Raw genomic sequence first — 12,020 nt, 5'->3', positions numbered from 1 at the left:
AAAGGAGGCAATATGGCTGAAGAACTTCATCGGTGATCTTGGAGTTGTACCTGCCATAAAGGAGCCCATGGAGATTTTCTGTCATAATGAAGGAGCGGTTGCCTTGACCAAGGAATCGAGGGATCATGGTAGATCACGACATATCGACAGAAAATATCATTTTATTAGACATCGTGTAGAAGAAGGACAACTCGTAGTGAAGAGGATATCATCATAAGATAACCCAGCAGATCCGCTTACGAAGGGACTGAGTAGGGTTAAGCACTTGCAGCATGCTAGGAGTATTGGGTTGAAGGATGATATTAGCATAGATTAGATTGTATTAGAAACGTGTAATAGATAAATGTAATTAACATTTGATGATTAAATAAAGGAGTTTTATTTATGAGTAACGTTACTATTTTATGTTAATTGTTTAACTATTGTTTCATTTTGCATGTTTTGACTTCCAAAATAATTGAGTTTATTAAGAATAATCGAATTATTCAAATTGTCCACAATCGTTCATATGTTGGAAGTAGATATGAATGAAGATTGTCGTGAATTGGTGTGTAGATTGTCTAAATGGTATTAGGCATAACAAAGGGTTGATGCAACATTCATGAGTGCTTATGAACTGGTTTTGAGCATTGGAACAAACTCGCGCTTGCTAGAATCACCTTATAGAATATGATATAAAAGGGTGATCGCAAGACGATAATATCATATAGTTTTAAAACCTAGATATATGGTTTGTTATGTATTAATTGATTGTACATTGATAATGCGAAAACGCATCAGTAACTCGGTGTTATAAAACGCATTGTTGTGTAGAGTTGGTTAATGAATAAGTAAATGCATATAAGTCGAAGTTTATCTGTAAATTTTATCCTAAGAAGGTAAAAGCGATATCTCGGCCGCTCGATGATTTGATTTGACTTATGTGCCAGGCCCGGTCAGAACTGAATTGATGTGTTCGATTAAGTTCTATGTCGAATAAATCAGAGATCGAGAAACCTAAATGCTTGACTAATCATTCCATAGATTTGTCAGCATGATATCTAACAGAGGACTGTACGATCCCTTATCTAAATGACAAGATTGATTAGATCAGATTTTGACAGCGTCTTTGAGAGCTACGATTGCAAATCGAATTGTACTTGTGCATATAGTTGCTAGACTTATCCAAGTGGGAGACTGTTGGAATAGTGTCTAAGGCTGTAACTATATTAGGCAAGTATTTGACCCGGTTGTGCATGGTCCTTTTGGGTTACCTTCACCATAGCAACTTGATAGGATGATTTATTAAGAGAGAATAAATATTATTAATATATTATGAGAATAATATAAAGAATAATAATATTGTTATTTGATTAATATAAGTCATAAATTAATTGGTATTAATTTGGTGACTCAAAGAGATTAATTAAATAAGAGGGTATAAACTGTCAATTGTTTGATAGTTAAACTTTAGACTGTAAATCCATAATTGATAGGGGTGGACGGATTCTAGAAGCTATGGATAGCTTCAAAATCGTCCAAGGCTATCTAAGGAATGGATTTGGATAGCTTTAAGAGAAGATTATCCAATTAGGGTTTAAGCTATAACCCTTAAGGAGTCTACAAGTATAAATAGACCCTATGGCAAAGGGAAATCGGCACTTGATCTAAAGTAAAGAATCCCTGGCCGAATTCCCTCCCCTCTCCTCTCTCTCAAATCATCCTCCTTGCTATTTGGTGTTTGTAAGCCATTAGAGGAGTGACAATTGTCACTCTAGAGCTCCAAGACAACAAGATCAAACAAGAGATTCAAAGGTATGATTCTAGATCTGATTTAGTATTGTTATTATTCCTAATTAGTCATTAGAAGTCTTGGATTCAAAGCATGTTTAATTAGAAAGCCTAGATCCAAGCATTAGGGTTTTGCATGTGCACATAGGAAAGTTCTTATGGCTAAAAACCATCAATATACACTTTAGGTTGAAGTACTCACAGTTGGGGGTGATCGGGTGAAGATCCTGGAGAGAGAAAATCGACTTTTCTCTAGCTAGAAATGTAACAAATGAATCCAAAATGGCTAAATTTTCTTTATATAGCCTTGAGGGTTTTTGGTCCGAATACCATTTTTGGACTGTAATATTCCAAACTCTTGAAGGTTTGGGCACTTATTGCAACATATTAAACCCTAGTGTATCCTCTCTCCTGATATCCTTTGGAGCATTAACCTTAAAACACTCAAACTTCTTCCAAAAGTTTGATAGTTAGTTGATACAGATTTGACTTCAATTGAAGTGGAAATTTTTGGGTTGTCACAGGTTTTGAGCATTCTAACACTCCTAAGCGTACATGCAACCCTAAATACCTTGGATCTATGTTTTCTCTATTATACATGCAAATATAAACATCCAAGGTATTATCCTAATCTAGCATACAAAACAATGAATATAACAAGATAGAATACATACCTCTTTGATGTAGAATGTCCTCAAGAAGCTTGAGTGCCTAGTGGCCCAAGTGTGAAATCTCAAATTGTTCACACAACATCAATTTATTTTGGAATACTTAGAGAGAAACACCACACTTCATGAAAATCAGTTAGCCCTTCTCTTCTTCACTTAGTGTCCGATTTTTCCAAGAGTATGATCTTTATTTAGTGTTACAATTAGGGTAAACCCTAATTGTCATGGCTTTCCATTTCCTTGGATCCATGGGTTCAAATACACCATGGAGCATCATATGGGTTTTAGCCCAACTTGACAATTCATGGAGCATTAGCCCACTATACAAGTATGGATGATTTACACAATCAACCCATATATTTAATTAGTCTTCTTTTGATCACATAATTAATTTGAGATTAATTCTTGATCAACACTAATTAAATAATATTATTAATATATTATAACTTATAATATATTAACAAACCTTAAGTGTTATTTCTCTCATTATAGTCTATCCAAGTGCATGATGCCACGCAACCCAAATGGACCATGCCGGGTCGGGTCAAGTCTTACCAATTATAGTTATGGACTTAGACATTAATCCAGCAGTCTCTCACTTGGATAAGTCTAAAACTATTATTGCGTATGACTTCAAGAACCGACTGGCAATCGTAGCTCTCAAAAGCTTCCGTCGAACTCTAACCTTGCCGATGATCTCTGACCTTTATCAATGACTTGTCCATTAGATAAGGGATCATGTATTCCTCCATTCTAGATATCATATGGACTGAGACATGGATTGTAAATCATTCTCTCTGTCCATCTGTTGTTTCCCAATTTCCGATTTTTTACGACTGACTAATTGAACAAATCAAATTTGTCCTGGCTTGGCCAAGCACTCACATGTGTCATTGCTAAATCATCGAGGGGGCCACAAATATCACTTTTATCCTGAAGGTAAATGGAATGGATAAACTTCGACTCATATGGCTTGTTCTACTACTTGTTGAATCATACACAAAAACACATTTTATATCATCGAGTTACCAATGCATTTCGTGCAATTAATGTATAACCAACTCATAGTAACAACTCATATCTCTAGGTTTGAAGAATATAAGATATTATCGTCTCATGATCACTCATGATAAAATCCATGAAGTGATTCAAATGAGCGCGGGTTGAGTCCAATACTCAAAACTTATGAGCACTCATGAGCGTTGTAGCACAACTTCGTCCACCAACTTGGACCTCTACAAGCCAACCCATGACAGTGTTGATTCATATCTACTTCCAACATATGACCAACATATGACCCACTTCTATTTATCACCATACTGATTTCTCATTATTCATTGTTTCAGTTTTATCAACTTTATACTTGCATTAAAACACTAGGTATCCCATGCTCCAAGCATGCACACTATTTTTTCCCTAAACAATAGCTTTTCCATACACCAAGTATGCACTCTATGTTTATCTATGATCCTTACTTTGTGAAATAAACCAATTGACCAAACTTTCAATGATTCTAATTTCACACTCCCAAATTCTTAATGCAGGAATTCCAAATTCATGCCATTTTACCGAAATCTGTTAGATTCTAAACTTATATGCAATGATTCTCTTGTAATGATTATGCACAAAGTCACAAAGACTTGACAATAAACATTACAGAGTATTCCAATGAAAACCTACTCCATGGACACAAAGCCTTATGTTCAAAGTATGCATTGCTTTGAACATGCTTCTTGCACTAAGTTTTTTTTTCCTTTTCTCTAATCTTACATAGATTGCTTCCATCTATAGAGACAACTCTATATTCCCATTTTGACTACCACTTCTGAACAAGAGTTGCCTCTTTTCAGACTATGTCAATATGGTCCTTCCAATATTAACAGTATACTTCCAACTGTCCTTGAGCAACCAATCATTGGTAAACCTTAGATTGTCCTCGACAATTGCTTAATCACTTTAGTCATATCCAATTCTAGACATTTTCCTGCTTAACCCCCCAAGGCATTTTGAAAATTCATAAAGAATAAATATTATAGCACATGTAATCGATCTTGTACCCAAAGTAAATGGGACACGATTCATGATGTTTCACATAAAGACATGGTTCTAGACCATTCTTTTGCCATAATAATTTTTTTTTTGCCATATTCTCAAATTTTCACTATGATAAGGGATGTCGTAATCATAATCGAATTTTAAGAACGCTATATATAGAATTTTCTTAAGTTGAACCAATCCAACATTAAATTCATATATATATTCTTGACTAAAAGTGATTAAAATCTCAATACAAGCTCTTTAGAATGATTATAACCTCAATCTAAGCTTTTCATAATTGAAATGAAGTATAATTTCCTCTCCCTTAATTATAGCAAAAAAACTTTTTCAACCCCTGCAACTTCACAAATTGAAACTTTTGTTTTCTATAATTAACATTGCTAACTTGCAATACTTATCATAATTATCATGCTCCTACTAACATGATGATTATTAGCATAACACTTATGCTCCCACTAGCTTTGACATGTACTCAGAAATCAGCTACTGACTTTTTTTTTACCAAAGTTCAAATTTCTAATACTAGATTGCTTTGATAAGACTTTATCAAAATCATACACCTTATCTTAGATAGCTCACATGTGTGTCTAAACAATTTCAGATCTATGAAAAGGGATTCCATAATCATAGTCTTAATTGTTTAGACCTTTTCTATTTCTCATAAGTCCATGTTAGTGTGCCTACTAACAACTTTGAGAATGCAAAGTTTACTATCTACTTACAAATCTACTTAGTGGAAGCGTTTCCTCACCATCATTTTCATGAATCGGAGAGAAACCTTATGACACTTAGATTTTTATGGTGTATGAGTTCCTACCCATATGAATTTGTCAAAACCATAATCACAAGACAAGGTTAGTGACAAATCTAAACTCATACGGATTGAACTTGTGCAATCTTAAGTTCTTGCCATTTGGCAGCATAAGGGCCTGCCATAGCTTCCAAGTAGCTGTGCAACCAATTGAGGACTCTAATAACTCATATGCAAAGCCAACTTTAACTGGAATACGCACAGAATATGTCAACACGATAGGTTATAAACCTCAAGTCGTGTGCTTGTGAAGAACCTCAGGTTTTATTCTTGATTAGTTCTTGAGACTTTCAAGACCTTTAAGACTCCCACTATCCTCTTGACATATAAGACTCCCTTGTCAAATATTCAAGGGATAGTGCGGATTCTTTATCAAGACAAACACTTCACATAATTGGCCTAAGTTGGTCTTTGTTTTATCCAAAACATCACAACTTACCAACTTCAAATGTACAAGAGTAGGACACTTTTACTCTTACATTTGACACGTGTTTTTAAACTTTCTTTAAGATATGTCACTCAAGTTACAGTCTTAGAGTACAACTCTATGAATTGATTTGGAATGAAGTATGACTCATCTTCTTGATTTGACCACTTCAACAATTCCCAGCTCCTCTTCTTAGTTATCAGAATACACTTAGAGGATGAACTGTGATAAGGTCTCTTAATCATTAAGATGATCATATAACATGATACTAAAGTAATCTCCCATCTTTTCAGATTTGAGAAACTTTTATCCTTCTGCCTAATTTGATTCTTCTCATTCGTTCTGACATACATCGAAATTTTTCCAATGCTTCAGAATTATACTTAGACTTATAAGTATAACCATATTTACTAAATTTAGTAAATCATGACGAATAGTCTTATCGACTATTTGTGGTGGGCTTGATCAGTGCACAAGAATGTGTACTCGATCCCTTAGTCCTTTACATGACTCACACATCCATGTGAACAAGTAATTAGTCTTAATTTTCCAATGCTTGAAATTCTCATTCGTCATACTATACAACTTGCATGATTCCAAGTTTCGGTCCAATTTAAACTTGGGTGATGCGAAATTTCCTTTATTTGGTAAATTTAGACACTACCACAAATGAATGAATCAAAACCATTTTGCATTATTGCCATCGATGGAATCATATAAACAACAATTTCTTTCACAAATGCCATTGTAAGGATACTTAAAATAAATAAAATCAAAAATTTCCTTTTATTTTAAAAACTTTGCGGAGAAACTTATCCTTACAATCCATATGAGAACCTTGTTGTTATATATTCCTAAGCAATGTGTCATTACTCCTGAGTAACAGCTTCAAAATTCTGATCCGATTGAAGTCCATCTTCGCGATCAGAAGCAGCATATACTTTCCTTAAGCTTTATCTCCTTTTTTTTTTCTTTGATTCTTATAATATCACCATGTGACTCAGTCACATTATGTAATAAGAATCTCTAAATAGGAGCTTAACAAAGTTAGACAATGGACTTTACCTGAAGTAGAGTCAAACTTATTGACTTTAACATCCTTAGGTAAATTTGGCATCTTCGTAACCAATGCCCCTTCCTTTGGCAATTTAACATATGGGCTCTTTGATAATGGTACATGGGACTATCACAGACTTAGCATTTCTCTTTACTGTTTGGTCAACCGAGTTGACTATGGCCGATCCCTTTCTATTGGGAAGAAAATGCTTTTCTGGATTTCCTGTGTCACCATTGTCAATGTCCATAAAGTTTTGGGAAGTCGATCTTATAATCAAATTTGCATCACTAGCCTTCCAAATCATTGATGATTCAGTAGTACTAAGCAAATAAATAAGATCATTAAGGGTCTTGTCATAGTCTATTTCATATGAGTCCCAAAGGAACTCGCTATGTGACTTAGAAAGTGATTGAACATCCAACTTTCTCAAGACTTTGACACCCATCTCTCCCGGCTTGTCAATATGTGACTTCATCTTCAAGATATGATCACACCTAGACCTTGCATTGCCATTATGGCTTGAGTGACCTTGAACTTATGGGTTAGGAAGAATAATTGGAGGAGGTGGAGGAAGTGAAGTTCCAAGAGATTTGGTAAGATCATAGATGTCTGAACTAGACATCTTTTGGGAGATATTCAAGTTTAGTTGATTTAAAATCCTTAATATGACACCCAATATGAAATATTAAGGCTAGAACCCAACAAACTATTTTTTAACTTAGAAGAGGGATGTCGTAATCCAAGCTATAAAATATTTGAAGGTAGATGAATGACGATTCACCAATTTCCACCAAGATAAACGAAATGTATTATTAGGTTTTAAATGGTTTTGAAACTCCTAGATCTTTGAGATTCATTGAACTGTTCAATGGCATGTTTCAATCTCGAGTGTGCCCTTCAGGTTTCGTGACTAGGATGCCGAGGATCGCAAAACAAGGTGTGAAATCACCATGCAAATTACTTGGTGCCCTAAAATGTTTATCACCCAACCGATGTGCCGGTAAACCACACACGCTCCACCGGCCTATGATTAAACATTAAGAAACCCTTTGCCTACCTTGTTAAATCAAGCCAGTGTGCCGGTAAAATACACACGCTCCACCAATCGACTTAAGCAAAGTGCCAAGTGTAATTTCATGGGTTAGCACCTTATTCACATTTTACTAAGTAACTAAGATTGTGAATTTATAAAAGGTTTAGTTACTTAGTATTTATCATTAATACTTTTAATGAAGGGAGAACTTATAGTCTTTGTCCTACCCGTTCGGCTAACAACCCTCCACCAGTCAAGGAAACGATAGGTGAGAGTGGACACCCATTAAACTGCCATTTTATAGGTAGTAACCTTATACCCCCCCCCCATATAGGCCGGCTTCGTGAATGAGGCCTACTAATGGTAAAACTGACTTTTACTCTTATACATATATATAAATATTATTGACTTATAATATTATAAAGTATAAGGATTGAATTTTAACTTTTAAAATCCTAAGGGCTTAACTTGGAATTAAAGTATTCATAAGACAAAACTTTTTCAAATTCCAAAACTTGAGGGCAAGTTTTGAAACTATTCAAAACTAATTGATTCCATAACTTATGAGTTTAAAGTAGTCTTCTTTTGATCACTTAATTAATTCTAGATTAGTTCTTGATGAATACTAATTAAATAATCTTATTAATATATTATAACTTATAATATATTCACAAACCTTAAGTGTTATTTCTCTCATTATAGTCTATCCAAATGCATGATGCCATGCAACCCAAATGGACCATGTCGGGTTGGGTCAACTCTTACCAATTATAGTTATGGACTTAGACATTAATCCAACAGTCTCTCACTTGGATAAGTCTAAAACTATTATTGCGTATGACTTCAAGAACTAACTGGCACTCGTAGCTCTCAAAAGCTTCCATCGAACTCTAACCTTGCCGATGATCTCCGACCTTTGTCAATGACTTGTCCATTAGATAAGGGATCATATATTCCTCCATTCTAGATATCATATTGACTGAGACATGGATTGTAAATCATTCTCTCTGTCCATCTGTTTTTCCCGATTTCCGATTTTTGACGACTGACTAATTAAACAAATCAAATCAGTCCTGGCTTGGCCAAGCACTCACATGTGTCATCGCTAAGTCATCGAGGGGCCCACAGATATCGCTATTATCCTTTTGATCACTTAATTAATTCTAAATTAATTCTTCATCAATACTGATTAAATAATATGATTCCATATTAATATATTAGAACTTATAATATATTAATATAAATCATAAATATACTATTCACAAAAGACTAACCATATAAATTGTGTCGGTGAAGTGCAACCCAAATGGACCATGTCGGGTCGTGTCAAGTCTTACCAATTATAGTTATGGACTTAGACATTAATCCAACAGTCTCCCACTTGGATAAGTCTAAAAATATTATTGCAAGTATGAGTTCAAGAACCGAATGGCAATCGTAGATCTCAAAAGCTTATGTCGAACTCTGACCTTGCCGATGATCTCTGATCTTTGTCAATGACTTGTCCATTAGATATGGGATCATATATTCCTCCATTCTAGATATCATATGGACTGAGACATGGATTATAATCATTCTCTCTGTCCATTTGTTGTTTCCTGATTTCCGATTTATGACAACTGACTGATTGAACAAATCAAATCAGTCCAGCCCCGGCCAAGCACTTACATTTGCCATCACCAAATCATCGAGGGGCCCACAGTATCACTCTTATCCCGAAGGTAAAAGGAATGGATAAACATTCACTCATATGGCTTGTTCTACTACTTGTTGAATCATACACAAAGGCATGTTTTATAACATCGAGTTACCGAATGCGTTTTCATGCAATCAGTGTACAACCAACTCAGAGTAACAACTCATATCTCTAGGTTTGAAGAATATAAGATATTATCGTCTCATGATCACTCGTGATAAAATCCATGAAGTGAGTCAAATGAGTGCGGGTTGAATCCAATACTCAGAACTTATGAGCACTCATCAATGTTGTAGCACAACTTTGTCCACCAACTTGGACCTCTACAAGCCAACCCATGACAGTTTTGATTCATATCTACTTCCAACATATGACTGCCTGTGAATGGTTTGAATAACTTAGTCATTCCAGAGGAATAACCTAGTTATTATGGAAGTCAAAACATGCAAAGTGAAACACAGGAATAAATGAATCAAATATGGTATCAAACCCTATGAATATAAATAGACCACTTTTATTTATCACCATACTGATTACTCATTATTCATTGTTTCGGTTTTATCAACTTTATACCTGAATTAAAAACACTAGTTGCCCCATGCTCCAAGCATGTACACTATGTTTTTCTAAACAATAGCCTTGCCATACACCAAGTATACACTCTATGTTTATCTATGATCCTTTTCTTTGTGAACTAGATCAATTGAACATAATTTCAATGATTCTCTTTTCACACTTCCAAATCCTTGTCTTAAATGTAAGAATTCCAAATTCCTATCATTTATCGAAATCTGTTTAGATTTTAAACTTATTTGCAATGTTCCTCTTGTAATGATTATGCACAACGCCACAAAGGCTTGGCAACAATCACTATAGAGTATCCCAATGGAGAGAAATTCCATGGAAACGACGTCTCAGATTCAAAGCGCATTGCTTTGAACATGCTTCTTGCATTAAGTTTCTTTAACCTTACATAAATTGCTTCCACCTATGAAGACAACTCTATATTCCCATTTTGACTACCACTTTTGAACAAGAGTTGCCTCTTCTCAGACTATGTCAACATGGTCCTTCCAATATTAACTGTATACTTCCAACTGTCCTTGAGCAACCAATCTTTGGTAACCCTTAGATTTTCCTTGATAATTGCTTAATCACTTTAGTCATATCCAATTCTAGACATTGTTCCCCTTAATGCCCCAAGGCATTTGGAAAATTCAGAAAGGATAAATATTATAGCACATGTAATCGATCGTGTACCCAAAGTAAATGGGAAACTATTCATGATGTTTCACATAAAGACATGGTTCTAGACCAGTCGTTTGCCATAATAATTTTTGGTTGCCATATTCTTAAAATTTGACTATGAAAAAGGATGTCGAAATCATAATCGAATTTTGAGAATGCAATATATAGAATTTTCTTAAGTTGAAGCAATCCAACATGAAATTCATATATATATATATATATATATATATATATATATATATATATATATATATATATATATATATATTCTTGACTAAAGATGATTAAAACCTCAATATAAGCTCTTTAGAATGAGTATAAACTCAATCTAAGCTTTTTAGAATTGTAATGAAGTATAATTTCCTCTCCCTTAATTATAGCAAAACAACTTTTTCAACCCCTGCAACCTCACGAATTGATATATATATATATATATATATATATATATATATATATATATATATATATATATATATATATATATATTCTTGACTAAAGATGATTAAAACCTCAATATAAGCTCTTTAGAATGAGTATAAACTCAATCTAAGCTTTTTAGAATTGTAATGAAGTATAATTTCCTCTCCCTTAATTATAGCAAAACAACTTTTTCAACCCCTGCAACCTCACGAATTGAAACTTTTGTTTTCTATAATTAACAATGCTAACTTGCAATACTTATCATAATTATCATGCTCCCACTAACATGATGATTATTAGCATAATACTTATGCTCCCACTAGCTTTGACATGTATCCAGAAAACAGCTGCACCTCTAGAAGTCAATACTTTATTGACATTCTTACCAAAGTTCATATTTCTGATACTAGATTGCTTTGGTAAGACTTTATGAAAATCATACACCTTATCTTAGATAGCTCACAGGTGTGTCTAAATAGTTTTAGAACTATGAAAAAGGATGCCATAATCATAGTCTCAATTGTTTAGACTTTTTTCCATTTCTCATAAGTCAATGTTAGTGTGCCGGTTAACCACGCACGCTCCACTAACGACTTTGAGAAATGAAAATATCTCAATTGCTATCTACTTAAAATCTACTTAGTGAAAGAATTTCCTCACCATCATTTTCATGAATCGGAGAGAAACCTTATGACACTTAGATTTTATGGTGTATGTGTTCTTATCCATGTGAATTTGTCAAAATCATAATCACAAGACTAAGTTAGTGAGAAATCCTAACTCATATGGATTGAACTTGTACAATCTTAACCTCTTGCCACCTGGCAGCACA

This window comes from Lactuca serriola, chromosome 1 (assembly GCF_051521515.1).
Source record: "Lactuca serriola cultivar US96UC23 chromosome 1, Lser_US96UC23_V15, whole genome shotgun sequence".
Taxonomy (NCBI): domain Eukaryota; kingdom Viridiplantae; phylum Streptophyta; class Magnoliopsida; order Asterales; family Asteraceae; genus Lactuca; species Lactuca serriola.
The sequence above is the reverse complement of the archived record's forward strand: the minus strand, read 5'-3'. Positions refer to the sequence as shown.